Source organism: Odocoileus virginianus, chromosome 23, assembly GCF_023699985.2.
Source record: "Odocoileus virginianus isolate 20LAN1187 ecotype Illinois chromosome 23, Ovbor_1.2, whole genome shotgun sequence".
Lineage (NCBI taxonomy): Eukaryota > Metazoa > Chordata > Mammalia > Artiodactyla > Cervidae > Odocoileus > Odocoileus virginianus.
Genome location: NC_069696.1, coordinates 47,609,358 through 47,633,358, shown reverse-complemented (window position 1 = coordinate 47,633,358; position 24,001 = coordinate 47,609,358). Strand labels below are relative to the sequence as shown.

The 24,001-nt window shown below is 39.2% G+C and overlaps 1 long non-coding RNA gene across 1 annotated transcript in view; it reads left to right on the top strand.

The window, feature by feature from the left end:
* LOC110129493 (uncharacterized) overlaps positions 1-23,791 on the top strand; it is a 34,003-nt gene extending 10,212 nt beyond the window's left edge. The window contains exon 3 of the long non-coding RNA XR_011483050.1: positions 23,406-23,791. This is a non-coding gene — a long non-coding RNA (uncharacterized lncRNA). The remainder of the gene's footprint in view (positions 1-23,405) is intronic.
* Positions 23,792-24,001: the final 210 nt, after the last annotated feature.

Here is a 24,001-nt window from a genome sequence, read left to right as displayed (position 1 = left end):
GTTTGAGCATTCTTCGGCATTGCCTTTCTTTGGGATTGGAATGAAAACTGACCTTTTCCAGTCTGTGGCCACTGCTGAGTTTTCCAAATTTGCTGACATATTGAGTGCAGCACTTTCATAGCATCATCTTTCAGGATTTGAAATAGCTCATTTGGAATTCCATCACCTCCACTAGCTGTTATAGTGATACTTCCTGAAGCCCACTTGACTTCACATTCCAGGATGTCTGGCTCTAGGTCAGTGATCACACCATTGTGATTATCTGCATTGTGAAGATCTTTTTTGTATAGTTCTTCTGTGTATTCTTGCCACCTCTTCTTAATATCTTCTGCTTCTTTTAGGTCCATGCCATTTCTGTCCTTTATTGAGTCCATCTTTGCATGAAATGTTCCCTTGGTATCTCTAATTTTCTTGAAGAGATCTCTAGTTTTTCCCATTCTATTGTTTTCCTCTATTTCTTTGCACTGATCACAAAGGAAGGCTTTTTTATCTATCCTGGCTATTCTTTGGAACTCTGCATTCAAATGGGAGTATCTTTCCTTTTCTCCTTTTCTTTTTGCTTCTCTTCTTTTCACAGCTATTTGTAAGGCTCCCCAGACAGCCATTTTTGCTTTTATGCATTTCTTTTCCATGGGGATGGTCTTGCTCCCTGTCTCCTGTACAATGTCACAAACCTCCATCCATAGTTCATCGGGCTCTCTGTCTATTCATCTGTTTTCCTCTCCTCAAAACCCCAACCTCGCACTATCATGAGTTTGGGGATTATACTTCTAGAAACTTGTTTACTTCTTCACTCAGCCACCACAGGTAAGGTGCTCTGGTATTTCTATATCTTTAATAATTTCCCACAGTTTGTAGTGATTCACATGGTCAAAGACCTTAATGTAGTCAATGAAGCAGAAGTAGATGTTTTTCTGGAATTCTCTTGCTTTCTCTATGATCCAGTGGATGGATATTGGCAATTTGATTTCTGATTCAGAGGAGCCACAGAGTGTTGCACTTTGAAGACAGAAAAGACAGACACCTTTTCTAAATCCAGCTTATACATATGAGAGTTCTCAGTTCACGTACTGCTGAAGCTTAGATTGAAGGATTTTGAACATTATCCTGCTAGCATGTGAACAATGAGTGTAGTTACATGGTAGTTTGAACATTCTTTGGCATTGCCCTTCTTTGGGATTGGAATGAAAATTGACCTTTTCCAGTTCTGTTGCCACTGCTGAGTTTTCCAAATTTGTTGACATTTTGAGTGCAGCACTTTAACAGCATCATCTTTTAGGGTTTGAAATAGCTCAGCTGGAATTCCATCACCTCCACTAGCTTTACTGGTAGTAGTGCTTCCTAAGGCCCACTTGACTTCACATTCCAGGATGTCCGGCTCTAGGTGAGTGATCACACCCTCATGGTTACCTGAGTCATTAAGATCTTTTTTGTATAGTTCTTCTGTGTATTCTTACCACCTCTTCTTAATCTATTCTGCTTCTGTTAGATCCTTGCTGTTTCTGTCCTTTTTTGAGCCCATCTTTGCATGAAATGTTCCCTTGGTATCTCCAATTTTCTAGAAGAGATCTCTAGTCTTTCCCATTCTTTTGTTTTCCTCTGTTTCTTTGCATTGTTCACTTAAGAAAGCTTTCTTGTCTCTCCTTGATATTCTCTTTAACTCTGCATTCAGATGGGTATGTCTCTCCTTTTCTCCTTTGCCTTTTGCTTCTCTTCACTTCTCAGCTATTTGTAAGGCCTCTTCAGACAACCACTTTGCCTTCTTGCATTTCTTTTCCTTTGGGATGGTTTTGGTCACCGCCTCCTGTATAAAGTTACAGACCTCTGTCCATAGCTCTTCAGGCATTCTGTCTATCAGATCTGATTTCTTGAATCTATTTATTGCCTCCACTGTATAATCATAAGGGCTTTGATTCGGGTCATACCTGAATGGCCTAGTGGTCTTCCCTACTCCCTTTAATTTAGGCGTGGATTTTGCAATAAGGAGCTGATGATCTGAGCCACAGTCAGCTCCAGGTCTTGTTTTGTAGACTGTATAGAGCTTCTCCATCTTTGGCTTCTTCCCTAGAGCTAGGGTAAAGTTGTCTCCTCTATCAGGATTTGCATTTATTTCTGTCAGCTCTCCAGAGGCATAAACAGTCCAGAACCACTTTACACTAAACTAGCTTGAGGTTTTCTGGAGTACCTTTTGATAGGAGTTAAGGCTAAAAATGCGTGCAAGAGCTCATTTGTGGTTACCATTTTTAAAAAATAGGTTTTTCTTACTCTGGTTTTCCCTCTCTACTTTGCTCAGTGTGAAACCCCACCCTCCTCAGGTTCCCTGCCGGTGGGTTATGGTTAGGAAGGTGCATTTACTGCAGAGTTTCAGTTTGATGTACTTATTTTCCCTTTGGTTTCTCAGGTCAGGTGGAGTCTGGACTTTGACTTATATACTCCATGCCCTTTAATGTCATCTAAATTGCAGCTCCATCTTACCTAGATTAGCAGATGTCCTCAGTAAAAAAGGAACTTAGTGGCTGTTTATTTTGATTAATGCTTACTTTCTAGTTTTTCTTGGTGTCTCATCCTTATTATCTTTTGAGTTCTTTGATACTCTTAAGAAAATTATTTTAACAATCAGAGTTGGTATGAAATACCTAGCCTGTTATTTCTAGAATTGGAAGTTTTAGAAAATCTTTTAAAACTTATCTTAGTCTTTCTTTTCCTTGAAATATAAAAATATCACCAAGACATTTTGAGGTGATAAATTTTTAAAATAAAAATTTCTGGTACACAGCAAGTATTTTTAATCTGTTGATTTCAGGATTTTTTTTCCCCCCAGCTTAATACATTTTTTTCCATGCTCAATAAAATTTTCATTCTATTATTTATTTATCTTTCATTTCTGTTTCCTTTCTTCCAATCACTTCTTCAGAAACTGAGTTCTTTATATTTATCATTTTCTTCTTTTGGATTCTTGTATTTTATATTTCAGGAGGGTTCTAAGGCTTATCTATCTCATAAGTGATTTTTTCCCCCTGTAGTTGTTATTTTAATTGCTACTTCTAGGAGTGTAAAGATATTTATATTACATTATTTGCTGCATTATAGCTTTTCTTTATTTTTCCACTTCTCTTTTGTCTCACTAGTTAGTTGTTTTCAAGTAATGTTTCTTTATGTACTTATAGAATCTTATGATTTTTGTGATTTTTTTGGATATTACTTCCTGGTATAAATCCTTTATGAAAATGATTTCATCTCTATTTTTAATCACTATACTCCTATATTTTTTTGTTGTTGTTTTCAGAATCTTTGTATTGGTCCATTGTGATTTTATTTATTTTCCAAAATTTTACAGTCGTTTAAAAAACCAAGATAACAATAAACATTTACGTGGTGAATTCCACTGAAAAGAACTAGCTAAGGAAATGAAATGTACACATCAGCTATACAATAAAAGGTAAAGTAGTTGAAATGAAGCAGTCAAACATGCAAATGTTTTTAACCTAAACATCAGGAAGAAGGTACTTAAGCCTTAACTTTTTACTTGTGTACAACATTTTCAACAGTATATATAAATGTGAGAAGTTATTTGGATCAAAAAAGAAGTCAGAAGTGAAAATTCCTATGGCAAGTCTTAGGAATGTGGATGTTTAGATGCTTTCTCCTTGTCTAATTAATTCTTATTCATTAAAAGAAGTGGAGAAATGGGGATAAGTGAGCAATATTAAAGCAAGATAGAGAAAACAAGTGGGTGTACCTGTTGATACCACTTTAAGAAGAATAAATTCCTTTTGAAAGTACTTGTGAATATCCAGTCCATAAAAGAATACATTCAGAAAACATTTATTGAACTTACAATGTGGTAGACACTGTGTTAGAACTTGGGGTACAAGATTTTATTCTTGAGAAGCTCAGACTCTCACTGGGGGCTAATAACACAATCATTAATAAATACTTATTCCTTTTATCTGTATATATTTTATATCTTGGGATATACAGAAGAAAATTAATCATCTGTATCTACACAAGGAAGCTAGTCACAAAGATGACATTTGTGTGAAATATTTTGCTTTGTTAGTTTCTGGTAGAATCTAGAAACCACCGGGATTCCTGAAATTTTCGACCAGAACTCAGATATTCCAATAATTTCACATCAAGTACCTACTAGTAGCTACACATCTGCTACACAATAGTATATAAAAATCTAGAAGGTAATAAAAATGGTGCAAATGGGTTCCCCATTTCTTTTCCAAGAAAAACCTCCTAATGGGCTGCTGATGAGCTAATCAGGTCAAGTGTTCTCTGAGTTGCCCTTTTTATACAGAGTCAGCAAGCATAACATTTTGTTAACCTATTGACACAGAGGAAATTTGTTTTCCATCTGACCTTTTACAGTAACTACTCAAAATTACTTTCTCTTCAGCTAACAAAGTTAATGAATAAATTATCCAAGTTTAGCATTCATAGACAGTAACATTTAAATTTTTGTAGTTGTTACAACTCATCTTTCTGTTTTCTTTTTCAGCCATTACTTCTTTCCTTAGGAAAAATGTAATTTTTATTGAAAATCTGCACTTTTGTTTTACAGAGTAATACTCTTGAACTATTTGGAACCAGTCACAGTAATTATTTATTTTGCAGACATTATATTCTTATATGCTGAAATGGCTACATGGTAATTTTGTAATGCATAGAAATTCTCTTCATTAAAAATTTATAACCATTTGTATAAGAAAGAACGCAAGTTTAATTTTGGGCTACCTGTGAACAAAGGGTTTCCTAAGGAAATATTTATTAAAACAAAAGCATAGAGGGCATTTTAAACCTGGGAATAAACTCTTTTCCTATGGAAAAGTGAATTGTGGGTCCTGGCTACATTTTTTAAAATTAAATCTTGATTCTCAGAATCTCTACTCACCAAAATTTTGTTAAATATATTCTTTCAAATTACTAAAAAATTCTTCAAAATACTAACACCTTATTTCAGATTACCCTAAAGTCCAGCCTTTTATCTGTTTCAAATTTATCTTTTCCTAAATAGGCCCAAACTAGAAGTTAACTCCAGTAAATAAGTTTTTAATCATTTGCTATGTTCATTCCAGCTTCAGAGGTGGTCATTCAATTCAGTCTCTAAGGTGAGCCTTCTTTTACTCTCAAGTGGTTGGACCAGTTTCAAATACTTCTTAGAGAATGCGATTAAATACATATTTCTCAGCAGACTATCCTAACATTTGTTACTTTAAGAATATTAGTTAAGTCTCATTAAATCCATTCACCTCTCAAGTTTTCAGAGAGGAAATCAATCTTGCTCATATTACATTTATCATGGATATGCTATAGGCTGTGAGCTTATTATTTTCCACCAATGTAAGTAGATAGTTGTATTATTTTACACTTCTTAGAAAAGCTCAAAGAACCAAGAGCATTTTGGATTACCATCAGCAAGTGGCCATTGTTCCTTTTGGAAGATGTTCTTGGTCGCTGAAAAGTCTGTTGTTTTAATTGCAGCTCATTAGATTTGGTTGAGAGATCCACAGATTATACCACCAGCAACATTTCTTTCAGTTGAATATGCTAAGTGTGTTTTTACTCTCTATATGTTTGATCCAACTACCTTGTACAGTGTTATAATGAAATAAGTTAAAATTGTTGTGTTTTTTTTTAATAGAGAAGTAACTCATTTGAGGTTTAAATAATAAGTTTTTGTTATTAGACACACTTATAAAATATTTCTCCTAAGATATAACTTAATTTGGGGGCATGTTGAATGAAATCTCCTTTAATTATTTATAGACTGAAGTACCGGACAGTCATAATATCTCTTTGTTTTTTTTAAAGCAGAAAAACATAGGCCTTGCATGGAAATTCTTAAGAAATGTCAGAGAGCTAGTCCTTTTGGAAAGGTTAGTAGTTATAGAAAAGTATTTCAAAAACATAAATGCAGCAGTTTCAAACATGGTTTAGTGCCCAGAATAACTTCTTGGTTTTGTTTTTCATTTTTAACATAAATATCAACTGCCACTGGGTAACTGAGTCACAAACACATTTGAATTCAGGAATTTTTATACTGAAATACTTCTCTGTGGACAAATCCCATCTTACCAAACAGAAAGATTTTGTTACTGTTTGTGTGTTTTAAAAGCGAAAAAGCCTCGTATTACATAATACTCTGTTGGGTGTTTTATATATCTCTGTACTTTCTTATTCCACTCCCCTTGTCATTTTTGTGTTCCTCAAAATATCTGGGACAGCATTTTTGCATGCTTGCATATACATAAGAATATAGTGTAGTGGTTAAAAAACTTGAATTCTGTAGCCAGACTGCCTAGGTTCAAATCTTGTTCTGTTAACCTTTAGCTCTATAACCTTTGCAATTCATTCAAACCTGTTGTGCTTCGTTTTCTCATCTATAAACTGGGAGTTGCATTAAATGTTTGTGGATTGAGAGAATTAGCACATGTAAATCACTTAAAATAGTGGCTGGCACATAGCAAATTCTTAGTAAATGTTAGCTGTTATTTTTAACAAGTATGTATCAAGCACCTATTACAGTGATGCGGTGCTAGAAATTCTGGGAGTGCCACAATGAGTAAGATAGTCATAGTTACTCTTATAGAATTTACAGGTTAGTGCAAGATTCAAATACATAGGGTGTTATAATACAATAAAAACTACTCTGATGGGGTAGTGTAGGGTGCCACCGTTACCTAATGGGGGACACTTTATCCAGGCTAAGGAGATCAGGAAAGTTTTTCTGGATTAAGGGTCTCTAAGCCAGGATCTGAAGGATGTGTATGCTTTTGCCATGTGCTCATGGACAGGGTGGAGGAATAGAGTTTCAAGCAGACAGAGTAGCCAGAGGACCAATGACGAGAAGTTTCCAAAGAGGAGAGAGCATGGCATGTTTAAGGACTTCAGGAGGCTTGGTCAAATGTACCATACTGTTCAGGCCAGGGGCATGGGGGCGGTACACAAGGCCACTTTATTTGGAGGAGAATGAGGAGTCACTGGAAGACCCAGAAGGGGAATGTGTCATGTTCAGATTTCAGTTTTTTAAAGATTCCTCTAATTCCAAAGATCATGTATTAAAGTGAGTTAAAAGTGGATACAGGGAGGTCAGTTAAAATGCCAGTGTAGCATCCAGGAGAGAGATGTTGGAGGCTTGGAGCTAGAGTGTAACAGTGAAAATAAAGAGAATTTGAGAGATTGGAGAGGCTTTTACAGGGAAAGAATCAAAAGGATGTAGTAATAGTGTGGTGCTGGATGTGGTGTGGACAGGAGAAAGACCGAAAGGTGGATTCCCAGGTTTCTTGCTTGAGTGTGTGAATGGTATGTTAGCTAAGACAGGAAACAGTGTGGTGGGTGCACAATGGTGGTTCTTGGCACTCAGCATATATTCTTGGTAATTTCGTCCCAATTTTCAGCCAGATGTAGCTTCCTCCTCCGTCTCAATCCATTTGTTCCTAAATGGATTAGACTCTACTTCTGTTTCCAGGAGTGAAGCATATGATCCAGGCAGAGTCAATCAGTGTATTTCATTCTTTCTAGACACGTATCAAGATAGGTTAGAGCATCTCAACTAGTACAGTCAGCATGAATCTCTGAGCTTTTGTTGGACCTCTTCAACAAGTCATGGACATGAAAATTGGCAGAGCTAGTGTAGTTATCTTGAACTCAGTGATAATAATGTCTGTCTGAGAACAGAGCCAGTACAATGAAGGCAAAGCTTAGAGACAGAAGCAAAATCCTAATGGTGTCCTTAAAGTACTGAAACCAGTCATTTCTGAAGCGATCCTTTATTTTGGACTCTTTGATTTGTGATAGTAGTGTGTTGTCTTTTGGCTTAAGACAGAAGGGTTAGGTTTTGTAAAAATATATATTCAAAAACTGATAAAGATAGTACACCACTGATAAAGATGATACATACACCATGTATGAAGTAATTTGTTGAGGGGAAAGATGATGAGTTTAGCCTTGGCTGTGTTGAGTTCAAGGTGTTTGTGAGGCATCTTAGTAGAGGGGAGATGTGCAGTAGAAAATATGCATAGGAAATTAGTGACATTTGATAGTCTTTGGTAAAAATTTTAGAAGGGCATCTGGCAATACATACAAAAACCACCCTGGTAGCTCAGCAGTAAAGAGTCTGCCTGCAATGCCGGAGATGCAGGACATACAGGTTCGATCCCTGGGTCAGGAAGATCTCACAGAGGCGGGCATGGCAACCCACTCCAGTATTCTTGCCTGGAGAATCCCATGGACAGAGGAGCCTAGTGGGCTACAGTCCACAGGATCACACAGAGTCGGACATGACTGAAGCAACTTAGTATGCATGTAAGCACAAAAAGAATTCTCTAAAACATGGTCACATTACTTAACTTTCTAGTAAACTCAAAGAGTTTGAAGAATATAGTTCGTTAATTTCAGTTTCTCCAATGATTAATGGTATATTCAGAGGTTCTACTTCTGTGATATTCTGATGTAACAAGAACCAACACGATGTTGTAAAGCAATTACCCTCCAGTTAAAAATAAATAAATTTTAAAGAAATATGTATCTAGCATTCACCCTTGGTCCCTTGCATAGAGCTCCTAAAATCTTTGTAATTTTTTAAGTGATAGAGGTGCTAGGAGCGTCTTTTGTTCCAATATTTGGTCTTTGACTCAATTCCTAACACAGAGCTCCTAAATCCCATGGGATTTCCTGGACAATAGGGTCATCTTTTATTCTAACAAGGTAACTCTTAGAGGCTTCTGGAATGGGGCTGATCATCAGAGACACCGAGCCATGATTAGCAGCATGGAACTTTTAGTTTCACCCCTCATCCTCTGGGGAGGGGAATGAGGCTAGAGACTGAATTAGTAATTGATCATGTCTATGGCCTCTGTGAAAATCTCTAAAGTAGTGGGTTTGGAGAACTTCTGAGTTGGTGAATAAGAATACATAGAGGTTCTGGGTGAATGGTGTGCCTAGAGAAGGCTCAGAAACCCCACATCCCTTCTCATGAGCCTTGCCCTATGTACCTCTTCATCTGGTTATTCATCTGTATCCTTTATCATATCCTTTATAATAGACTGGTAAATATAAATATTTACCTTAGTTATGTGAGCTGTCATAGTAAGTTGCAGAAGGAGGGGATCATGGGTACTCCTCATTCGTAGTCAAGTCAGCCAGAATTATGGGTAACCTGGGTACCTACTACTCAAGACTGGTATGTAAAGTGGGGAGCAGTCTTGTAACTTATGGGATCTGAAGTTGGCTTCAGGTAGACAATGTCAGAATTGAGTCGCAGAATACCCAGTTAGTGTCCCGCAGAGGACCGAAACAAACTGTTCTGGGAGAAAACCAAAAAAGCAATAGAGGTGTTGAGAGTTGTGTGTATAGTAGAGAAAACCGCTTTTCCTTTTCAACTTCTAGATCCAACATTTCTAATGTCTTCTTGTTTCCAACTTACCAATTGTGGTAAACTGGGTAATGGCTTCCCCAAAGATGTCCATGTTCTAATTGCTGGAACCTGTGAAGACTGACTCATATGGCAAAAGGCATTTTGAAGATGCAATGAAATTAAGGATCTTGAAATGGGGAGATTATCCTAGAATATCCAGGTGGCTACAGGAGGGAGCAAAACATCCCAGGCTACCTTAGACATCAACTCTGATTAATCAATGCCAGCCAAGTCAAACTCTAAAGGTAAAATCCTGGACTAGATAGATGGATTTGTTCTAATATTTTTATCCATGTTGCTGTTGTTTATTTGCTAAGTCATGTCCTACTCTTTTGTGACCCCATGGACTGAAGCCCACCAGGCTCCTCTGTCCAGGGGATTTCCCAAGTAAGAATACTGGAGTGAGTTGCCATTTCCTTCTCCAGGAAATCTTCCCTACTCAGGGATTGAAACTGCATCTCCTGCATTGGCAGGCAGATTCTTTCTGCAAATTGTCTGTTGTTGTGATCTGCCACTTGTCTGGTAGAGATTTTTAAAAAAGAATTTAGATCATAGATTAACACTCCTTGTTTCCAGGACTATGGAAACTTTGCAGTGCATGCTAAGTTGCTTTAGTTGTGCCTGACTCTTTGTGATCTACAGGACTGCAGCCCACCAGCCTCCTCTGTCCATGGGATTCTCCAGGCAAGAATACTAGAGTGGGTTGCCATGCCCTGCTCCAGACTTCCTGGCCCAGGGATTGAACCTGCATCTCTTATGTCTCCTGCATTGGCAGGCAGGTTCTTTACCACTAGCACCAGCTAGGAATCCCTTGCAGTTACTTACTGGGTTTTAATTGGTGTTTTGTGGTAGGAGAAGGAGATGAAAAGGAGATTGCTAGCTTTCTACCACACTATTAGATTTAGATTTGGATACTCTTGTATGGCAGCAGTTGTAATATTCCCCCAAATTTCCCAAGAGTCTAACAGTTGGATTGAGTCACATAACCAATTATGGAAATGGACTACGGGTAGGAAGGGCAAGGGCTTGTGTTTTAGATGAAGCTTAAAAGAACCCAAGGCTTTCTTTTTTGTTGCCCTGTTGACCTAGAAGGCCAGTAAAATCTCCATTAAACTGGATCCCTGGAATAGGCACCCTCATGACCCAAGAGATTAGAGCTCCTTGACAAGTAGTGTGAGCCATAGTGAACTTTTTTTTTGATACAAGCTAATGAGATTTGAGCATTAGTTTACTAGCGTTCTGAGATGAGTGCCATTGTGTGGTAGTTTGAGCATTCTTTGGCATTGCCTTTCTTTGGAATTGGAATGAAAACTGAACTTTTCCAGTCCTGTGGCCACTGCTGAGTTTTCAAAATTTGCTTCCATATTGAGTGCAGCACTTTCACAGCATCACCTTTCAGAATGTGAAACAGCTCAACTGGAATTCCATCACTTCCACTAGCTTTGTTTATAGTGATGCTTTCTAATGCCCACTTGACTTCACATTCCAGGATGTCTGGCTCTAGGTGAGTGATCACACCATCATGATTATCTGGGTCATGAAGATCTTTTTTGTGCAGTCTCCAAGCCAGGCTTCAGCAATATGTGAACTGTGAACTTCCAGATGTTCAAGATGGTTTTAGAAAAGGCAGAGGAACCAGAGATCGAATTGCCAACATCCACTGGAACATCGAAACAGCAAGAGATTTCCAGAAAAATATGTATTTCTGCTTTATTGACTATGCCAAAGCCTTTGACTGTGTGGATCACAGTAACCTGGAAAATTCTGAAAGAGATGGGAATACCAGACCACCTGACCTGCCTCTTGAGAAACCTATATGCAGGTCAGGAAGCAACAGTCAAAACTGGACATGGAACAAGAGACTGGTTCAAAATAGGAAAAGGGGTACGTCAAGGCTGTATATTGTCACCGTGCTTAACTTATTTGCAGAGTACATCATGAGAAATTCTGGGCTGGAAGAAGCACAAGCTGGAATCAAGATTGCTGGAAGGAATATCAGTTACTTCAGATATGCAGATGACACCACCCTTATGGCAGAAAGTGAAGAAGAACTAAAGAGCCTCTTGATGAAAGTGAAAGAGGAGAGTGAAAAAGTTGGCTGAAAGCTCAACATTCAGAAAACCAAGATCATGGCATCTGGTCCCATCACTTCATGGGAAATAGATGGGGACACAGTGGAAACAGTGTCAGACTTTATTTTTTGGGCTCCTAAATCACTGCAGATGGTGATTGCAGCCATGAAATTAAAAGATGCTTACCCCTTGGAAGAAAAGTTATGACCAACCTAGATAGCATATTAAAAAGCAGAGACATTACTTTGCCAACAAAGGTCCATCTGGTCAAGGCTATGGTTTTTCCAGTGGTCATGTATGGATGTGAGTTGGACTGTGAAGAAAGCTGAGTGCCGAAGTCTTGATGCTTTTGAACTGTGGTGTTGGAGAAGACTCTTGAGAGTGCCTTGGACTGTAAAGAGATCCTACCCGTCCATCCTGAAGGAGATCAGTCCTGGGTGTTCCTTGGAAGGACTGATGCTGAAGCTGAAACTCCAATACTTTGGCCACCTGATGCAAAGAGCTGACTCATTGGAAAAGACCCTGATGCTGGGAAGGATTGGGGACAGGAGGCGAAGGGGACGACAGAGGATGAGATGGCTGTATGGCATCACCAACTCAATGGACATGAATTTGAGTAATCTCTGGGAGTTGGTGATAGACAGGGAGGCCTGGCATGCTGCAATTCATGGGGTTGTGGAGAGTCAGACACGACTGAGCGACTGAACTGAACTGAACTGAGTGAGATTTGGGGTTGGTTTGTTTCTACAGTTGCTTATCTACATTAATGTATTGATATCTTCTTTCTATGTATCTAAACTGAGATTCTATCAAAAATGATGGCATATTTATGATGGCATATATGTGGAAATTAGAAAGATGTTAACGATAACCCTATATGCAAAACAGAAAAGAGACACAGACGTACAGAACAGACTTTGGGATTCTGTGGGAGAAGGTGAGGGTGGGATGTTCAGAGAGAACAGCATTGAAACAAGTATACTATCAAGGGTGAAACAGATCACCATCCCAGGTTGGATGCCTGAGACAAGTGCTCAGAGCTGGTGCCCTGGGAAGACCCAGAGGGATAGGATGGGGAGGGCGGCGGGAGGGGGGATCGGGATGGGGAGCACATGTAAATCCATGGCTGATTCTTGTCAATGTATGGCAAAAACCACTACAATATTGTAAAGTAATTAGCCTCCAACCAATAAAAATAAATGGAAAAAATAAAAAATTTAAAAAATGTATTTTTGTCTAAAAAAAAAAAGTTGATGGCAAGATGAAAATCCCTCCAGATGGCTTGGTGGCTTCACAAAATTGAACATATCATATATTGTTAAGTGTTGAGGGAATGGATAGAGATGGCAGAGAGGTTATTCATAATTGGACAGAACAGTGGTGTTTGAAACATCCTGTGCTATATGCTGCTGCTGCTGCTGCTAAGTTGCATCAGCCGTGTCTGACTCTGTTCGACCCCATAGCCGGCAGCCCACCAGGGTCCTCCGTCCCTGGGATTCTCCAGGCAAGAACACTGGAGTGGGTTGCCATTTCCTTCTCCAATGCATGAAAGTGAAAAGTGAAAGTGAAGTCGCTCAGTCGTGTCTGACTCTTTGCGACCCCATGGACTGCAGCCTACCATGCTGCACCCTCCATGGGATTCTCCAGGCAAGAGGACTGGAGTGGGGTGCCACTGCCTTCTCCTGTGCCATATACTAGCCTTGCTTTTTAACAGATGCAATAGTGAGGTAAATATCCTTATCAGTGTTTATTCTCCTGTTTAGGTGGGGCATTTAATTTAAAGTGATAGGTTTCTTCTACTTGAAGTGTTTCAGGGAGTGATTCCTTTTGCTTTTTTGTCCACTGGTCATTACTTATTATACATGCTTTACACCTGTGACAAGTATGTTGCTATTGTTTGCCTTCAAACTTAATCAAAATAAACTTTAAATTTATTAAGCATGTGATTATTATTTGTTTTTAATAAAAGATCATTCTTTTGAGTATGTGGTTTAAACCATGGAAGCATAGTTGTTTACAAGCAATTCTTGAAAATTTTGGGCTTCTGTGTTTAAAGGGATCCTAAGGGACCAATCCAGGGTTTTTAGTATGAACAATATATCTGTATTAATTTAAGGTTACTCTTATTTGGGTTTCCCAAGTGGCAATAGTGGTAAAGAACCTGCCTGCCAACAGGAGACATAAGAGACACAGGTTTGATTACTGGGTCGGGAAGATTCCCTGGTGGAGGGTATGGCAACGCATTCCAGTATTCTGATCTGGGAAAGCCCATGGAGGAGGAACCTGGCCAGCTATGGTTCACAGGGTCACAAAGAATTAGACACAACTGAAATGACTTTGCATGCATAGCACACACTTATTTGATAAGAGATGTTTTCTGGGATGGAAGAAATTGGGTAGGTTCTGTGTAATAGAGATGAACATGAAATTCTACTTTTTTAACCTGAAAAAACTCTGTAGGATCAACTATACTCCAATAAAAGTTTGAGGCAATAACAAAAACAAAAAACTTATGGGAAAAATTTGGGAAGACTCAACGATAGGTGTAAAATGGACTTAAATGGATGAATCTCAATGATATCATGTTGAGTGAAGTAATAATATGCACATTATGGCTTCATTTGTATAATACATTTTTAAAAATTAAATGATATATTGTACATGGTTACTGAAAGGATGATGAAAAAACTGTGGAAATGATGAACACAATGTACAGACTAGAGGTTACTTTGGGGTCAAGGAAAGAGGGCTGCAATTAGAGAGAGTGTATGGAGGCTTCTAAACCACCATAGTTCCAAAGTTGAGTGGTGGAATCACAGATGTTCGTTTTTATTCCAGTTTTTAAAATTGTACATATGTTTTCTACACTTTTTTGGAATCAAGCCATATTTTACTATCAAAAATAATGGTAAGTTCAATATGAATTGATGATATGATATGGCTTACTCAAAAAAGTTAATTACTCTTGTATATGGTATTATAAGAAGTCTGGAATTGAGGAAATTGAGGGTATTTCTCTATCTAGTCCTGATTACACCATACTTTAGTACTTTGTTCAATTCTATGTATCCCACTTTGAGAGTGTGCAGATAAGCTAGTGTGTGTTCATGTGACAGTGACAAGGCCAGTGATAATTTTTGAAACTCTGCCACACATGGGAACAACTGAATAAGGAATTGAAAAGAGCAAAATTGAAGAGAAGAAAATGACCCACTAGTACATAAATTTTCCTATATTTGCAAGACAGTCATGAGAAGGAGGGCTTAGATTACTACTACATATGGTAAAGCATAGAATCAAAAATCAATAGGTGGATGCTGCAAGGAAATAGATTTTGTCTTAATAGAACCAAAAATTTTCTAATCATTGCATCTGTTCAATGGGTTGCCTTGAGAAGTAGTGGGTTTCCATTGGTGGCAGTATTATAGAATAAATTGAATGTCTGCTGGTGAGATATAGGGAGGTGATTTTAAAAGCCCCTCTGGGCCCTAAGATTCTTAGAAGGCTTCCAGAGATTTTCAGTCAACCTGAAGTTTATGTTCAGTATCTCCTACTTGAGTAGCATCACAGCTTAGTGGCTAAGGGCACAGACTCTGGATTCAGATTCCCTGGGTTGAATGCTGGCTTTGCTAATTACCATCCATGTAACCTTGAGCAAATTACCCAACCTCTCTGTGCCTACTTTCTGCAATCTGTAAAATGGGTTTGGTGTCTCTCTCTCAAAGTTGTTGTAAGACTTAAAAGTGTGGCATGTAATAATCCCAGGTAAGTATTTGTTTTTTAAAATAAGTACTTTCCTCTAAAGATCAGTTGGTCAGTTTACTTTGAATTACTTACAATTGTGCTTTTGCTTTGAATGAAAAACTCCCTTTTCTTCTGTTTTTATGAGTACATATTTTTAATTATCTCCCAATTTACAAAGGAACTGAAGAATCTGTTGGGCTCCAAACACAAGCAATTCCAATGAGTGTAGAATTTTTAACTAAAAAAGCTCTTAACCTGACTTAAATGGCTTTAGCATAGCTTTATTACATAATCACAGGGCCACAGAGCCCAAAACGAACCTTGAGAGGATAATCCAGCCTCTTTTCTTACTCTTGAAATTAGGTACCTTGTCTGCCAAGGCACTTTGTCCTCAAGGGATTGCTGTACATCCTGTCCCATTGTTGAACCTTTACATGGCTCATCCAGTCATCACTAGTAGGAGGCAGATTGTCTGTTAAAAGTTAATGAGGATGAGCTGAAAGTCTGTTATTCTCAGTTTATATATGCTGAGCAAGGGGTAAATCTATCTCAGTCAAACTGTAACTATTAACTTTGGAAGCTTACATTCTTTACACACTATGTCCTGCTTTTGAAATGACATTTGTAGGATAAGGAATATTGAAGTGATGTTCTGGGGTCCACAACAAGTATATTTTCTGGTCATATGTAGAAAGCAATGATTAAATCCAGATTTCCTTTCTAGGAGATGCAGATAAAAGCAAGAATTATTAAATTTAGATTTTTAATGAGAGCAAAAAAAAGGAAAGAGTGAATGAACACAGATGAAAAGAGGTAGTTGTTTCTTCCTAGACCTGATTTCAGTCAGTTCAGTCGTTCAGTCGTGTCCAACTCTTTGCGACCCCATGGACTGCATCATGCCAGGCTTCCCTGTAAATCACCAACTCCTGGAGCTTGCTCAAACCTGATTTACATGGGTACATTTCCTGCTAATGATTCGTCTTGGTCGGGAGGGGGCAGAAAACATAGAGATCCAAGTCCAAGGGGATGAGTGTATACCTGGGCAGAGGTGAGACTTGGACATTAATTGTTACCTAAGGTTCATATAAGCTTTGGAAATATGCTGTTGATTCATTCCAAACATGGAATTATACTTATTCTGTATTCTTAGGAATGATTTGAGCATTGTGCCCCTTCTGTAGGTAGTAAATAAAGGCAGCTGTGAGTGATTCTGGGTGACTCTGGATATCAGCCTGCTTGTTAGGACTTCCTGGGTTTGATACAACTCAGTATATCAGTCAGGATAGAATGGGTAATGCTGCTGTAACAAAGTACTCCCAAATCTTGAGGACTCATAATCTAGAGTTTTATTTTTCCTTATACTACATGCTTCTCCTGCCTTACCCTTTCTTCACAAACCATTAGGGTCTGGGGGTAAAGTAAACCTCCCTTGTTGGCACTTTCTTTACGTCACAATATTCTCCTTGCTGTAGGGGGTATTTCTTTTGGGTTATAATAGTTAAATGACTGTTGGAACAATAGTACTGGGAAAAAGCAAAAAAGAGAACATTGGTTTAATATTTACAAAATATTAACCCCATTAAATTTGTAATTAAGCTGAAATTCTATAAATCTATATATGAGAGCTATTAGAAACATGGTAATTGAGTATAGAGAGAAATAAAGGTTGACTGCTAGGTTTGTGGCCCACCTAACCTACTCAGAGTGTGACAATGCCGTTTAATGAGATGAGAATTTGGGGAGATGGAAAAGGTTTTAAGGCAGAAAGTCAAGAATTCTGTTAATATTTGCTAGCTTAAGAAGGTATAATTATGGGTGATTTTCTTTTCCTGCCTGTTTTTTTAATCCTAAGTTTTCTTAAAGATGCTTCAATAGTAAAAATAATTTAATGACCAGAATAAACATGTAGGTTGCATCCTGAGTTCCGTGTCTGTGACATCTGCTGGTTCTCAGGCCCCATCCTGGCCTGTGTTGGATCCAATCTGAGAATAAGGAATGTTGCAGGAGGAGCTTGGGATGAGCTTGCTGTGGTTTCTTAGATGCTTCTTGCTGGGTAGACTGGGAAGGGCATATGGCTCAGGTTGCCAGGATGGCGTTAAATGCCTCCGTTTGGTGAAGAGTGGCTTGATGGATGCTTTTGAACTCTTTTTAAATGCTTCTCAGCTTGAAAATGTTTCCAATTTCCATCTTTTTCATGGGAATTTATTGAACATAACTAAGTCAAATGTTTTTCTCATTAACTAGAGAACTTAATCATGTATCATGACAAAGGAAAGAAAGGCAGAAAGGATTCACAATTCCCAAGAATGGGCAATTCCCTTGAAGGGATGGATCATTCAGGGAAGCTGTTTGTTTGGCCTGGATTTTCTCTGAGTTGATTGTTTTCCTCATTTTGGCCCAATTAAGACTTTGAGTATTTCTGACTACCTTCCCTGACCCAATCACTCTTTCTAGGGGCTTGTGGTCTGAATACAAGGCTATCCATTGAACTCACGGGGCCCCTGGTAAATGCCGTGTGCCCCCCAACTCCTTTCTAGAAAGGTAAATTTTCTTGTGAGGAAAAAGGAAGCCTTAAAAAAAGAAAATAAAGGAAGCCTGTGTACATTGCAGGCTAACCCTGTTAACTTGGGTCATGGCAGTTTGCGCTTTTTGTTGGTCTCAACTGTCGCTATTGAAAAAAACTCAGAGAAGTATTTAAATATTTTCCTACTTTGGTAAATAGATTTACTTTTCTTATGGCAAATGAGAATTATGATTGTGTTGCAGTGTAAATATGGAAAGGGTAGACAATAAATGAGTAGAGATAGGAGACACAAGATATGTTTTCAAGTATTTCTTCTATAAACTATTTATTCATTCTTTGATTCCTAAATGCATTTTTATGTATTGATATTCAACCGAGTACTCAGAAGCATTTTTAAGAATGCTGAGGAATATTAAGATCATGTCCCTGATCTTATGCTGCTGATAAACTAGTTGGAAAGAAAAACATACACTTGGGAGAGTAGCTACCAGTACCTGGCAAAATACGACCAGTGCCGTATGAGCAAAGTGCAGAGAAACGAAGTTATAGGAGTTCAACAAGGGTGTGGTCCCTGTGGACAGCATGATCTGAGAAGTCTTCTTGGGAGAAATGGAATGGGAGTTGAAATCTGAAGTCTGGATTAGCAGAGAGGGAAGTGGGAGGGAATTTCCAGGGAGTAAAGAAGCAAAGGCAGTGAGAAGAAAAAGTACAGCTCATGTTTGGGTAGGGCCGAGGGCAATGACATGAGTATATGAATTTGTTTGGAGCAAAAACCTTCCCACTCCCACTGCTAATTCTGTTAGATAAGGTCAGTTCAGTTTAGCCACTCAGTCGTGTCCCACTCTTCACGACCCCATGGACTGCAGCACGCCAGGCTTCCCTGTTCATCACCAACTCCCAGAGTTTACTCAAACTCATGTCCATTGAATCAGTGATGCCAACAAACCATCTCTCCTCTCTCCTCATCCATCCTCTTCTCCTCCTGCCTTCAATCTTTCCCAGTATCAGGGTCTTTTCAAATGAGTCTGTTCTTCGCATCAGGTGGCCAAAGTATTGGAGTTTCAGCTTCAGCATCAGTCCTTCCAAGGAACACTCAGGACTGATCTCCTTCAGGATGGACTGGTTGGATCTCCTTGCAGGCCAAGGTACTCTCAAGAGCCTTCTCCAACACCACAGTGCAAAAGCATCAATTCTTCAGTGCTCAGCTTTCTTCATAGTCCAACTCTCACATCCATACTCTATTAGCTAAAGAGTTCATTGATTTGAAGTAGGATAAAGCCCTACTTCCTTACCTACCCTCTGAGCCTCAGTTTCCTTATTTGTAAAATCGAGTTCCTTGTATCTAACAGCCATGGATGCTACAAGAATTAAATAAGATATGATATGAAAAGAAAAGTGCAAGGTGGGGCTTCTTGTACTTTTTCATCCTTGTTCAGTCAGTTCCTAGAGTTCAGCTTAATCTTAGTCCCATTATACTATAAAAAAACTTCTCCATACATCTGAGTCTCTTTATCTTTCTGGCTTACTTCGCTCTGTATAATAGGCTCCAGTTTCATCCATCTCATTAGAACTGATTCAAATGAATTCTTTTTAATGGCTGAGTAATATTCCATGGTGTATATGTACCACAGCTTCCTCATCCATTCGTCTGCTGATGGGCATCTGGGTTGCTTCCATGTCCTGGCTATTATAAACAGTGCTGCGATGAACATTGGGGTGCATGTGTCTCTTTCAGATCTGGTTTCCTTGGTGTGTATGCCCAGAAGTGGGATTGCTGGGTCATACGACAGTTCTATTTCCAGCTTTTTAAGAAATCTCCACACTGTTTTCCATAGTGGCTGTACTAATTTGCATTCCCACCAACAGTGTAAGAGGGTTCCCTTTTCTCCACACCCTCTCCAGCATTTATTGCTTGTAGACTTTTGGATAGCAGCCATCCTGACTGGCGTATAATGGTACCTCATTGTGGTTTTGATTTGCATTTCTCTGATAATGAGTGATGTTGAGCATCTTTTCATGTGTTTGTTAGCCATCTGTATGTCTTCCTTGGAGAAATGTCTGTTGAGTTCTTTGGCCCATTTTTTGATTGGGTCATTTATTTTTCTGGAGTTGAGCTGGAGGAGTTGCTTGTATATTTTTGAGATTAATCCTTTGTCTGTTGCTTCATTTGCTATTATTTTCTCCCAATCTGAGGACGTATGGAACAGACTTGTGGACTCTGGGAGAAGGCGAGGGTGGGATGTTTCAGGAGAACAGCATTGAAACATGTATATTATCTAGGGTGAAACAGATCACCAGCCTAGGTTGGGTGCATGAGACAAGTGCTCGGGCCTGGTGCACTGGGAAGACCCAGAGGGATCGGGTGGAGAGGGAGGTGGGAGGGGGGACTGGGATGGGGAGTACATGTAAATCCATGGCTAATTCATATCAATGTATAACAAAAACTACTGTAATGATGTAAAGTAATTAGCCTCCAACTAATAAAAAAAAAAAAAAAACCCTAAAAAAAAAAAAAAAAAAAAAACAAAAAACTTCTCACTCCTCCTTATAGATAATTTAAATTTTACTTTGCATCTCTCTAGACTAGTTTCCAGTCATCTCTGGTTTAGGAGAATTTTCTTGACATAAGCCAACTCAATGTGAAGGGAGACCAGTGTCACATTCAAGAATTTAAATAACTCACCGCTAACTGCTGCAGGGTGGCTGGAGTCTAACAAGCTGAAAAGGAGTAGTTGGAGATAAGAAAGCATACTTTTCTTTTCTCAATTATATCAACATCTTCCTTGACATAAACTTCACAGTAAACAACAGACAAAATAAATGCCATTACTCTGAAGAACCAAATTGAAAACTGACTGTGATTGCATTTGATCTCTGGAGGAAGGTGACTCAGGTCTGGGAAGAAGGAGCATTGTACTGAATCTAATCCCCATGCCATGTTAGAGTGTTTATACCAGCTTGAGTGGTTGTGATGGGGTCGTCTGCATCATTTGGTTCTTGTCCTCTGACTCACTGTTTCTGCTGTGGGGTTAACTCCCTGCAGTGGAAAAGGGGGGAGTTACTTGCCAGACCATATGGAGCAGGGAATAGCAGATTGACTTACGTTTTGGTGGAAGCTGAAAGCATATAAACGTAAGTCTCCCAGAGGATAACCTTGGAAAATTCTTTTAAATAGCATCCTTGTAGAGGTGTCTAATTTTCAAAATCTATCTTGAAACCTTAAGTAAGTTTCCAAAGTTACTTTATGGAAAAAGGTTGAATGAGGACAAATGGTAGAAGGTTTGCAATTTCACTGCCTTCGCTTACATTTTCAGTTTAGGGAAGCTGGAAAAAAAGAAGCCTCCCTTCGATTTGCTCTAATTCTGCCTGGGCTAGGAGGTATGACCATGTCCATGTGAGTATAGGAGATTCAGGGACTTCAACTCTGTTAAACTTGGGTTCCTGTGGGCATAACTAGACCAGCTAATATTAAAGAATTTGAATGAGCCAGTGAAACTGGAAAGCTGGAAATGCATGTGTTTCCAAGTTGGGTTAGACAAGACTCCTGACAACCCTGACATAACCCTGACAACCCATGGATTTGTTAATCGTGGCCTTAAATTCACAGTGTACCTTGATTATAAGATACTGTTATAGAGGAATCTAATTTTTCTCTGTAATTCATCATAAACTTAGTGAGCAACTACTATGTACCAGGCATGTGTTAGGTAGAAAAATGGGAAAAGAACAGAGTCTTGTGGGAATTTATAGTCTAGGGGAGATAACTATATATAAACAGTCATGGAATAATGACTGTGTTATGATAAAGGAATCTGTGTGAGCTATGGTAGCAAAGAGGTTGTTGTTTAATTGCTAAATTGTGTCTGACTCTTTTGTGACTCAATAAATTGTGGCCCACCAGGCTCCTCTGTCCATGGGATTTTCCAGGCAAGAATACTGGAATGAGTTACCATTTCCTTCTCCAGGGGATCTTTTCAACCCAGAGATTGAACCCTCATCTCCTGCATTGGCAGGTGAATTCTTTACCACTGAACCACCAGGGAAGCCCAAGAGGAGAAAGCATTTAAATTCACTGATGGTTAGAGGGGCAGGTCAGGCTCTGTAGGAGAGCTGACCCTATAGTGGGTCTTGTAGGCTGAATAGGAGAAGGCAGTACTACAGGCAGAGGGAAAAAGACAAATGTTGCATAGCAGATATGTGCTAGGCTCATACAGGCAGAGAGAAAAGCATGGCCATGTGGGGATGGGCAGGCTGGGGGTAGGGAGAATATGCAAGTTAGATTATTGAATACACTAAGCCCTCACTTCTTTTAGTTTCTGTAGGATAAATAACCCAACACCCAGTGAGGCAGAAATATCATCAGAGAGACCTTGAAATTCATTGGCTGATAGGTCCCAAAAGATAGAGAAGAGAAATGAGAAAATATTAGACTGGCAGAGTCTTTACCGTCTGAGCCACCAGGGAAACCCTTAGGTCAGAGCCTGAGCTAGCAAAAGTGGATGAGTCAGGGAATTCTGGCAGGAAACATGCCATATTTGGAAGAGTTGAACTGACTTATGAATGGACGATTTCAGGGCTAAGTTAAAGAAGCAACAAAGGATGGTGAGGCATCCTGCGACTGGAAATAGCAGGAAGCCATGACTGCTTTTTGCTCTGAAAGGGCAAGAGGAGGAGATAGTGTTACTGCAGCTCAGGGAGAGCTGGAGCCGCGAAGGACAAGCCGGTTCAGGAGTCAAGGATGCAAAGAAACACAGAGCCGCAGGAGAGACTGGGAGGGACCGGAGGGTGAGCACCCCAGCTCCACATCCTTTCACCCTCTGATAGAGCCAGATCAATAGCGGCCAGGGTACAGGAGCCCAGATGGCGAATTCTGTACAGATCAGCCCTTTGGCTGCTTCTCAGCCCTTAGTACTATCTACTTTATGTGCAAATGTGTATTTGTTCTTGTTCATTGTTTAGTACGCAGTCGGGTCTGACTCTTCGCTGCCCATGACTGTAGCCCTGCCAGTCCTCTCTGTCCAAGGGATTTCCCAGGCAAGAATGCTGGAGTGGGTAGCCATTTCCTTCTCCAAGGGATCTTCCTGACCCTGGGATCTAACCCACATCTCCCTGGGCTCTAACCCAAGTCTCTAGCTTTGTGGGAAGATTCTTTACTGCTGGGCCACCAGGAAGGGTGCTAATGTATGTTAGGATACAATAAAGCTCTAAAGATGCTCCACTGGATTCTCTTACCCCGGACTCAAACCAAGCTATTCATTCTCTGACACCCAGAACACAATCTCTGTTTGTGTTAGAATAGCCCTTTTTTCATTTTCTTCGGTCTAAGAAATCACACACAAGCCAGTATCCCCATTAGGGTGTCACATCTCATACAAAATGCTTGTGTTGTACCATCCAGAGACTTGGCCCTCCTTCAGAATCAAGCATCCATTTCCCTAGATACTGCAAATATTTGCTAATGATCGTTCACAGCTAGTAGTTCCCTCCTTGAAAACTGTCTACCCAGGATTATGCCTTACTCTCTTATATGATTTTTATCTTTAGTGGGTTGAATGCTGCCCCTCCATCCCCAATGATACATCCATATCAAAATTTCTGGAACCTGTGAATGTTATCTTACTTGGGAAAATTTTATTTGCAGATGTCACTTTGTTGAGGTGAGATCATTCTGGAATACCTGAGTGGGTCCTAAGTCCAGTTATAAGTGTCTTTATGAGAAGAAGACATAGACGCACAGAAGAGAAGACAGTGTGAAGATGGAGACAGAGATTGGAGTGATGTGGCCACAAGTCAAGGAAGCCAAGGAATGCTGATGGTCACCAGAAGACAAGAAACAGAGAAAATGTCTTTCTGAGAGCCTCCAGAAAGAGCTGATACTTTGATTTCAGCTTTCAGGCCTGCAGAACTGTGCAAGAATCCTTTTCTCTTGCTTTAAGCCACCCAACTTGTGGTAATTTGTTCCAGAACCCCTAGGAAATACATGCGTCTCTCTGTTTAAGTTCTCCATCTCTTCATTCATGTATTATACTTTTCCCACTAAATCCTTTAACACATTAATTACAGTTATTTTGAAGTCCTTGTCTGTTAGTTTTAACATCTATGCCAAATCCTGAGTCTGTTTTTTCTCTTGACAATGGGTTGTTTTGTTCTTGCTTTTTATGTTTATCATAATTTTATTTACATGCCAGATAATGTGTATAAAAGAACATTAGACACTAGGCTAAGTAATGTTTATGC